General features: G+C 37.4%; 1 long non-coding RNA gene across 2 annotated transcripts; it reads left to right on the top strand.

Moving 5' to 3' along the window:
• Positions 1-941: 941 nt before the first annotated feature.
• LOC129454511 (uncharacterized) lies at positions 942-4,291 on the top strand. Of its 2 annotated transcripts, XR_008647920.2 has the most exons (4): positions 942-3,001; positions 3,196-3,285; positions 3,381-3,517; positions 4,068-4,291. It is a non-coding gene; the product is annotated as an uncharacterized lncRNA (long non-coding RNA). The 2 variants fall into 2 exon arrangements; XR_008647919.2 differs by having other exon boundaries at positions 951-3,285; positions 4,068-4,288.
• Positions 4,292-9,735: the final 5,444 nt, after the last annotated feature.

Here is a 9,735-nt window from a genome sequence, read left to right as displayed (position 1 = left end):
GACATGACATTCAACCTATTTAAAGTCGATGTACTATCACAAGAGTCTTGAAAATTTATTATGAAGGTTGAAATATTACATGGTGTCGCTTTAAGAACACTGTCATTGCTGCGGTTATACTTGACGTCGTCGCTTAGCATTTTTCACAGCAATCAGCTGTAAAATGTTTTGGTCCTGCTCGATTTTCGTTGACTTTGAGTAAAATAATGGAAAGTTTTTCATAAGATCTCCTGGTGTCAATGTGTTAGCATGAGAAGCTTGATGCTGTTGGGAAAACAAGCACCAGTCTTCCGAGTGCCTCTCGCGGAAATTATTAGATGTTGATGGCTTACGTTTCTTTCCCGTCACAGAAAAACGTCAGGTTTATCAATGCAATTAAAGTAATATTTTGTTTTGTTTGTTGATCACGAAGTACAAAGTAGATGAGGAAAACTAGGATACATTGCATGAATGGTGCGCTGTAATTTCTGGAATGGATTTATTGCGTTCTGTAAAAAATGAGGAGTGGCGTTTATCGCATTTTGGGAAAAAGGGAGAAAAGAATGTCAGAATAACACGGCGGATATTGGATTTTTGTGCAAAATTAAGAATTTACTTTTAACTACTGACGTGATATAATACTGATTTTGGCTCAATTTTTTCAAAAATTGCGTTTATTGCGTTTTGGAACCAAACTCTTCATTTGAAAACTAAAGTACATCTAACATCATTATCACTGATCAAAAAAGGCTTATAGACAATTAACACATAAAAAACATGTACAGATACCACCAACACGTCTTATTATACCAACTGACGTTAAGGTCATGGGTTTGAATTTCCAAGAATAAATGTCAAAAAAAAAAAGTATGAATTTGCTGGGCAACAACCCCTAAATGTACTGTAATAATTTCAACATCATACCAGTTTCTGAATGTGTTGGAGGGCAAATCACCCAACCGTATAAAGGTGTCTTAGGCCTGGAGCACTCAGCATGGGGTTGTGCAGCTCAATCAATGGGGATGGTTTTCCCAGAATCCCAGCTGAAGAGGATGTGGGAAAAAGCTGTGAACCCAGTGACCCTGCCAAGCACCACCAGCTAAAGAAGCCAGATGTGCATCCCACTAAAGATCATATTTGGCAGATAGATGTTTGCAGGGTGGGCTAACGATCATGTGTTTGTGAGACAAGCTGGCAAGCAGCAGAAAGTGAGAGGAATACTTTTATCGATGTTTGCATTGGTTAGAAAGTGACTATAAAACCTTTAAAAACTTGCTTGTAGAATAGCCCAGATTTAAGTTCTATGTTGTTATTGTATTTTAAAATAAACTCCTGCTCAAAAATATATGATTAATGTCTGACAGCAAATAAACGGTCTTGTGATATTTGTTTAGGATCATATCATCATCTGTGTGTCCATGTTGCAGTGAATTTTGTCCTGAGGAGACTACATTTGTCCTTTTTGGTCCACGAGGGTTTGATTATAAGCAGCTGCTCCTGGGACTCCTGAGCATCTGATAAGAGACCAGAATGGACAAACAAAAAGTAGGTTTTAAAATTAAGCATGTATTATTTATTCCAAAGATCTAAATCAGTCATTTATTCTTACCAGAACCACACAGCTTTGCCATGTTTTTGTCCTGATTGACATGAGATCATGGGGAAATGTTTTCTTCTTGTTAATAGGTGACCTTTTACAATCAATAAAATTGGACTGTATAAGTGCACAAGGATGCCATGCCAAAAGATATTTGTTTTTAAAGAACTCACCAGTTTGATTATCATATTAAAGTCTATCAGTATTTATGAACAAATGGCACCATCTAGTGGTTATCAAGAACAATGACAGTACGTTCGGTGGATGTGTAAGATTCAGTGAACGGCAGCTTTGCAAAACTTACAATGAGCATATAGACAACACAGTGAGAATGAAAATAAATAAAAAATATTCCAACATGCACTCATACAAGGCTGTTTTATTCATGTAAAGTTGCATATTTGGGACTTTGATTAATCTGACAAACCAACAAACTTACAAAAATGAATCATGTTTTTTGTGGTAAAAGAGTAGTAACCATGTTTTTTTGGTGTATTGATTACTATTAGCAAAATGGTTTTACTACACTAACCATGATTTAACTATAGTCCTTGAAAACAATGGTTGTGAAAACCATAGTTATTTTGTGGTTACCACCCAGGTAGCCAGTGCACTCGGGCCAGATCCGTCTGAGTGTTGGCGCATGCGGCTGGGTTCTGGCTGCGGCTTACCAGCATTAAGCCAGCACTGGCCCAGCAAAAGTTGCCAGATTCGGCTAGGCTGTGGATATGCGGATTTGGTCTGATTTTGGCTGACAAATGGCATATTTTCCACATATTGGCTTTCACATTTCACTGTTTTAATAAAAATATATTAATTTAACAATTGATATGCATATAATTGTTCCTATTTAATGTTTTGATAATTGTTTTTAGTTTTCCTGATTAATGGTAGCCTATGTAAACTGATTTTAAGTAGTGTAATGAAAAGTTAAGCTCAGAAATTTTTCCCTAATAAAATAAGGGAAGGGGAGAAGCATATTTTAATGTTAAGAATAGGTTTGTAGAGGCGTAAAGTGCCATTAGCCTATTGAATGTAAGTATCTGGGCTATTAAGTTTATACTGAAATATTTTCTATGTATGTAATATTTCAACAAACACATAATTGATTAATTAATGGTCAAATACTAAATTGAAATTTTATTAAAAAAAATTAATAAGCTGTAAAGCTTGTCAATTTGTTTACTTTATTACAACTACAATTTTTCAGCCCTTTTCCAGAATTTGAACTAATTTGATCATAAAGATTGATCTATTTATAATTTATCGAGTACAATTTGTAGACAATTAAAGCTGGTTAAAGGAACTTTTATTTTGGAAAAAGAAGTGCTGCTGTTTCAAGACATGCGCACTAGCTGCGACATCTAGTGACGACATTTACCAGGCTTTAACGGTTGTTGCTGCATGAAGTGCAATTTCTCTGAGGTAAGACTTTTTGGAAGTTATTTAACATAATTTTATTGCATAAAATATTTATACTCTGCACATATTAGATGTAAACTTCATTTAAAAGAAGGACAAACTGGTGTGACTGATATATAGATATATATAAAACGTTGATGTGTTTGGTCACTTCTAACTTTATCTCTAAATGGTACAATTGAATGAATGGGGCTAAGCTAAATGCTATCGAAGCGTCGCAGCGCGCTCCAGCGCTTACGTGCACGCACACAGATGATAGAGGGATGTATCAACAGTTCTTAGTTAAGGTAATAACATAGTTTAATATTAAAAATGAGTAGACTATTCCTTTAAACTAACATGCTTGCATTTACCTAATTAAATAATTTTGTTTCTTTTCAAGAATCTGTCAGAAGAAATTCAAGTACTGTTCGTGCACCAGATGGTGAAGTAGAAAAGTTCATAAAAACCTCTGCAGCTTGCATCTGACAGAGATGCAAAAAGAAGAAGAGAGGGGGCCTGAAAACAAGCAAATTCAAGGTATTTCAATTGTTGTTAAAGGGATAGTTCAATGAATATTCTGTCATTATTTACTCATCCTCATGTTGTTCTAAATCTGCATGATGTTTTTTCTGATAAACACAAATGAAGATGTTTTGAGGAATGATGGTAAACACACAGCAGATTGCAACCATTGACTCCCATAGTAGGAAAAAGTATTTTGGAAGTATTGTGATAAATGATGAAGAAAATATTTTGATAAATGATGGTTAGCACACAGTTGACGGTACCCATTAAATTCCATCATATTTTTTATTTCTTCTATGGAAGTCAATGGTTACAATCTGCTATGTGTTTACCATCATTCCTCAAAATATCTTCTTTTGTGTTCATCAGAAAAAAAATCATACAGGTTTAAAACAACATGAGGATGGGTAAATTATGACAGATTTTTTATTTTAGGGTGAACTATTCCTTTAACATTTAACCAAGTTAACATTAATGCCTTCAGTCCATCTGATGAAGTAACCATGAGTCATTTTCTGTTCCCCCTCTTATCTCTTATTCTCTCAATCTTTCCTTCTTTTAGGGTACACTTGAGGAGTGTCCAGATGTTTATTAATGTTTTATTAATGTAATGTTATGTTTCAAATAAACATGTAAACATACTGTATATTTTTCTTTCTTTTTTTTAAAACACCTACAGTAAAGTGTGACACTTAACACATTAAAAGCATCACAAACATTGAGGATAGAACTTCTAATCTGCAGTTTAACTTTTTTAACTAAATATAATAAAAGTTTTTTTAAGAAGGGATAACATGCCATCTTAAGGGCTAAGGTTATAATATATTGTTTTGTGGAAAACACTTAAAAAAAATTTGGGCTAGTTTCGGCTGAGTGTACAGTTTAAGCTGGCGTGATTCTGGCACTGTGCTGGCAGTGTCGGCTGACTTTTAGCACCCGGACATGGTGCAGTTTCGGCTGAGTGTACAGTTTTAGCTGGCGTGATTCTGGCAATGTGCTGGCAGTGTTGGCTCACTTCTGGCACCCGGACATGGGCCAGTGTACTTGGGCCGATTCTGGGGCGTCATTCATCCCAGATTTGGCCCTTGTCTGGCAGCCGGAACTGGGCCATGGTTTTTTTTCTGGCCTGCCGGATTTGGGCCATTATTGGGCCAAACTGTTTTGGCTACCTGGGCAGTGCTTTAAGTGGGCCGGAACGCGCCGGTACTCAGTACCGCCACTTCTAAATATAGCTCTTGAGCGTACCACCACCTCTCCATGCGCCCAGAACGTGCTTTTAGCGTACCGGAACGCTCATTTGCACATCTGTTTAAATCAGAGGATTTAATCCTTTAGCTGCGCTGCCGCTTTTCAGAGCGCCCTTCACAATCAGGGTTCCCACGCGTCCTGGAAAACCTGGAAAATGAAAGACCAATTTTCCAGTACTGGAAAACACATAAAAAATGGGGGGAAACGTCAAATGTCCTGGAAACGCTTGCGTTGTCCTGGAAAATTATTTTCCCTCCTGGTAGGATGAACGCAAACGGGTTAAAAATGTTATGCATGAATGTCTGTTTTGACCTGCCTTTAACGTGTAATATTGGGCTGGAGCGCTTTCTTCCTTCATTTCCGCATGTAGCCAGCACACCGCCCCACGTGACACATACCTGCCAATGTACGCGTTTGCGTAGCAAGTGCGCAATTTGACGACATAGTACGCTGGTAGGACTTGCCCCTCTAAACTACGGACATGTGAGTTCTGTGGCAAATATGCACGTGCGGTACTCCTGTCTGACAACACGATTCAGCAGCGTGGTGAAGCAGTTTCAGCTAATCATTGTAGAAAAGCAGAGAATAACAAGTCTACTGAACCTACAACGTAACATTCCCGTCCCTCTCCTCCTCCCCTCTGCCTCAACACCGCTCTACTCAATGGCACTGCTCTGCCTCACTCTCTGTACCCCGTTCCCCATTTGCTGCAGTTGGGCTTAAAAGGGTAATGTGTGTGTGTGTACGTGTGTGTACGTGTGTGTGTACGTGTGTGTGTGTACGTGTGTGTGTGTACGTGTGTGTGTGTGTACGTGTGTGTGTACCTGCCAGCTTTTGGTAAATGTGAACCGTTACACGTAAGGATTCACTGTGAAAGCATTCTAGTCGAAGTCTAAGTGAAAAAATAATGTGTTCTGTACAGTAAGTATAATGCATAAAATATAGGGGTGTGACGAGATCTCGTGCGGTTAAATATGTATCGCGAAATTAATTATGTCACAAGTTTTCTCTGGGAGGTCAAATGCTGGCCGTTTCTTATACAAAATGCTGCATCCAGAGGTTGCATTTGTAGACTGCATACGTCATAAATTAAATGCAATATATTCTGTCTTTTACTGCGTTTGCTTTTTAAATCTTGCTCAATAATAACAGTGACTGTATCATTTCTACTGTAAAGAATTGGACAAATATTAAAGATTTAAATGGATTTAAACGTTGTTTGGCTAAAAGCATCCGTTTAAAATTAAAGTAACTGAAGTGGGTCATTTACCGCCCCCTGTAGGCATTTGTTATAGTACATAATTCTGTTTTTTTAGGCTATATAAATGTGTTTACTAGTTTTGATACTTTATTTGGACGAATTATTATTGCATTGTCATTATTATGTAATGTTAAAGGTTGTTATTTTATTACCAAAAATATCAAATGACTTCATTATCAATTAGCAAAATAATTGTTAGGGACAGTCCTAGATTAGTTAAAACATTTCAAAATAATGTGATTTCAGTTTCCCCATTCATTTATTTTATCATTGAGAATTTCTTAAAAATAAAATAAAAATCTCGTCTCGTTCTCGTGAACCCAATCTCGTGTCTCGTCTCGTGGATTAAGTGCCTCGTCACACCCCTAATAGAATATGAAAGATATGAAAATGCTAAGGTATGAAAAGTAGGCCTAATTTCAGTAATCAGTCAATATAAGTAGTTTTAGACTTTCAAATTTCTGTTGTCCTTTATAGGCAGGAGTTAGTGACGATGTCAGGAAGACAGCAAATTCAAAACTGAGTGAAAGGAAAACCCCCAGTTCAGGGAATGGCTAGAAAAAGTGTCTATGAATAAAATGAATAAACATTTTAAGCAATCTGGTTAAATGTACAAAATATAAGGTACAATTGTAGAAAATAGCAAAGCTTCTCCAAAGCTTGGGATATATGATATACTTCAGATCCATTTCATACACCAGTAGGCTAAATGGATTTTGCATTTAAACACATTTAGCTTTACAAAAGGTCTATCCATTTCAGCAATATAATTGACAAAACAGTTACAAAGATAGGATAAATCGAAATAATTTAGAGTCAAAAACACATAACTCATCAGTTTATGCTATACCAGATGCGTAATGTGCCTTGGTGCGAGCAGATGCAATTAATTTAGAAGTCCGATAATAGTTAATATTTTCTAACGTTAGTGACTGATTGCGAATACAGCTTGACTGTGAGAGTTTGGATTTTTAAACTGATATCAGCAATGATGATATGATACTATCACTACTACCCAGCCTAAGTTGTGATAACTTGACTCACACTGTAGCAGCTGAAAATGTCCTGGAAACGTCCTGGAAAATCTTTTCAAGAAAAGAGTGGGAACCCTGACAATGTACACTTCCTAATTCGTCCCACTCAGAGCAGAGACTACATTACCCATACACCCTTGAGTTTAACACGTTAAAAGCGCATGCGTCGCCTTTGCTGTCAGTCATGCTGAGGCCCAATTCGCATACTATCCGTCCTAAATAGTATTTGAAACTAGAATTAGTACGTCCCAAATCGTAGTATGTTGAAATGAGTATCCCAAAGATACCCGGATAGTCTGCTATTTCCGGTTAGAATTCGAAGTGCAGATCAATGCACACTCTAACGGCTAATATTGCCCACAACCCATTGCGTGCGGGAGGGAGGAGCTTAACCACACTGACCCTCTTGCTTATTTGTAGTAATACTGTGGCTGTACAAATGTTAACTTTATTGGTCCAACGAAAGAAACATGGTTACTACACTTTTACTATAGTAAAAGCATGGTTCATTTTCATCTGGGTATTTTTGAGTCATATATAAGTATAGCATTAAGTATAAAATACGTTAAACAATAGTTATACTATAAACTTTTTAATATTTTGACTTTAAAATAAGGAGTTTATCGTTACACACATTGCACATGAACGTCAGAACCAGCCGCCTCACAAACGACCTGCGTTTGGTTCTAATGACACTCTGCTTCACTCCTCAACTTGGTAGAACACATTGTAAAATGTATTGTGAACAAAAACGATGGGAAAAAAGATGGGAATAGTAAATAAAATTATATTTGCCATAAGTTATAAGAATGAATGAAATATTGTTAACAGTCATGGTGTGCGTAACTAGGCAACCACGTTTTCGTTCACGTTGCATGACGTCATCGAAGTACGTCCCAGAACGTGCATACTCTTTTGCTACACACTCAAAAGTAAATTTTCCTCACAAAAACAGTACATACTTTTAGGTCGTAGTATAAGTAAGTGAATTGGGACTCAGTGTCAGTGTCAACGTGGTGTGGAGAGGTTTGTGTTTGTGTGTGAAACGCGCAACCATAGCTGCTCGGTTAAAATGAAAATACAATAAACACTTAATATGCCCTCCTTGTTTTAGATTCTGAGGGCCCTATTTCAACGATCTGAAACGCAAGTGCGAAGCGCAAAGCGCAAGTGACTTTGTGGGCGGATCTTGGGCGCTGTTGCTATTTTCCCGGCGGGAGAAATAAGTCTTGCGCCAGGCGCAAATCAATAAGGGGTTGGTCTGAATTAGGTTCATTATTCATAGGTGTGGTTTGGGCGTAACGTCAAATAAACCAACCAGAATGCTATCCAACATTCCCTTTAAACGCAAGGGCGCAAGTTCCATGGCGGGTTGCTATTATTATGACGGATTTACCAGGCGTACGCCATGAGCAGTTCACAGCCGAGGAGACCCACGTTCTTGTAAGAGCAGTCAAAGACAGAGAAGTTGTTTTGTACGGGGATAGGAGAAACCCGCCCAAATCAGCGTCGGTTAAACAGACGTGAGAGGAAATAGCCATAATTGCAATTACAATTACTGAAATTTAAATGAGTTTGTTACTCGCTTTACTCTATTTTGTAAAAAATAGACAACATATCTGACGTCGCAGGACCGTGGTTGGCGGCGCAATGATTCATTACACTTCATCATAGCTGACAGTGCATATAGAATGAACATGAAAAATTTAAACGGGACAACATAACGTTACCTTTGTTTAAAAATTGTGCGCAAGTCATAATCCATCCGGACTCATGTTTGTAAATTATCTTCGCCAAGCAATCCCAGCATGACATTAACTTGCATTTGTAGTCCACAAAAGTAATAAATCTGAGAAATGTTCATATATTCTTAGATGTTTACATCGGCCTTCATGGAAGAGAACAATCCGCGATTGTTGTTTCCACTAAAATATTCACACCCGTGTTAAAACTCCATAGTATGTGTGAGCTCACTTTTAGTTTTAGTTTCAGTCTCTCCGTATCCGAAAAAACAATCCACTCGCTCTGTGTCCGTCCGACAAAACAATCCATGTAGCCTACTCCGTTTTCTGATTAAATATCTTCCTTGTATCCTGTGTATCATTTAAATCCAACAGAAAATATATACAAACAGTATATGACCAAAGAGCACAGTCCCTGCCGCGAGCTTCACAAGCTGTGTTCCAATTCAAGGGCTGCACCCTACTAAGCATGCGATAAAAGGTGAGCACTCTGCCTTTCAAGGCGCTCAGAAGGTCGCGAAGAGAACTGAAATGAGACGGTCTAACCTTCGGAGGACCCATAATTTGCGTCACCTGCTGCACGCGCACCGCGCCTAATAAATATGAAATCAGAAAAATGATTATTTATTTTAGAAAATATGAGAAAATATTTTTAAAGAGACACTACACAATTTTAACACATTATATATTTTTGTAAACATGCAGAATATTTGTCTAAATGATCTAAATGATATACATAAATAAAGTAAGTTTACATATTAAGATAATTTTTAACAAAAATATTTAAAGGTTGAATCTAAAGCAAAATAGCCTCCTACAGTATGTGATATATTAGAGAAGGCCCGGCTGCAGGATGAAATGACAGAGGGGGCATGTGAAATTGTTGAGGGGGCTTAACTTTATACCATCAATGATACACTGAGATCTTGCTTTGAAAAGACATAT

Source organism: Misgurnus anguillicaudatus, chromosome 20, assembly GCF_027580225.2.
Source record: "Misgurnus anguillicaudatus chromosome 20, ASM2758022v2, whole genome shotgun sequence".
Classification (NCBI taxonomy): Eukaryota; Metazoa; Chordata; class Actinopteri; order Cypriniformes; family Cobitidae; genus Misgurnus; species Misgurnus anguillicaudatus.
The sequence above is the reverse complement of the archived record's forward strand: the minus strand, read 5'-3'. Positions and strand labels throughout refer to the sequence as shown.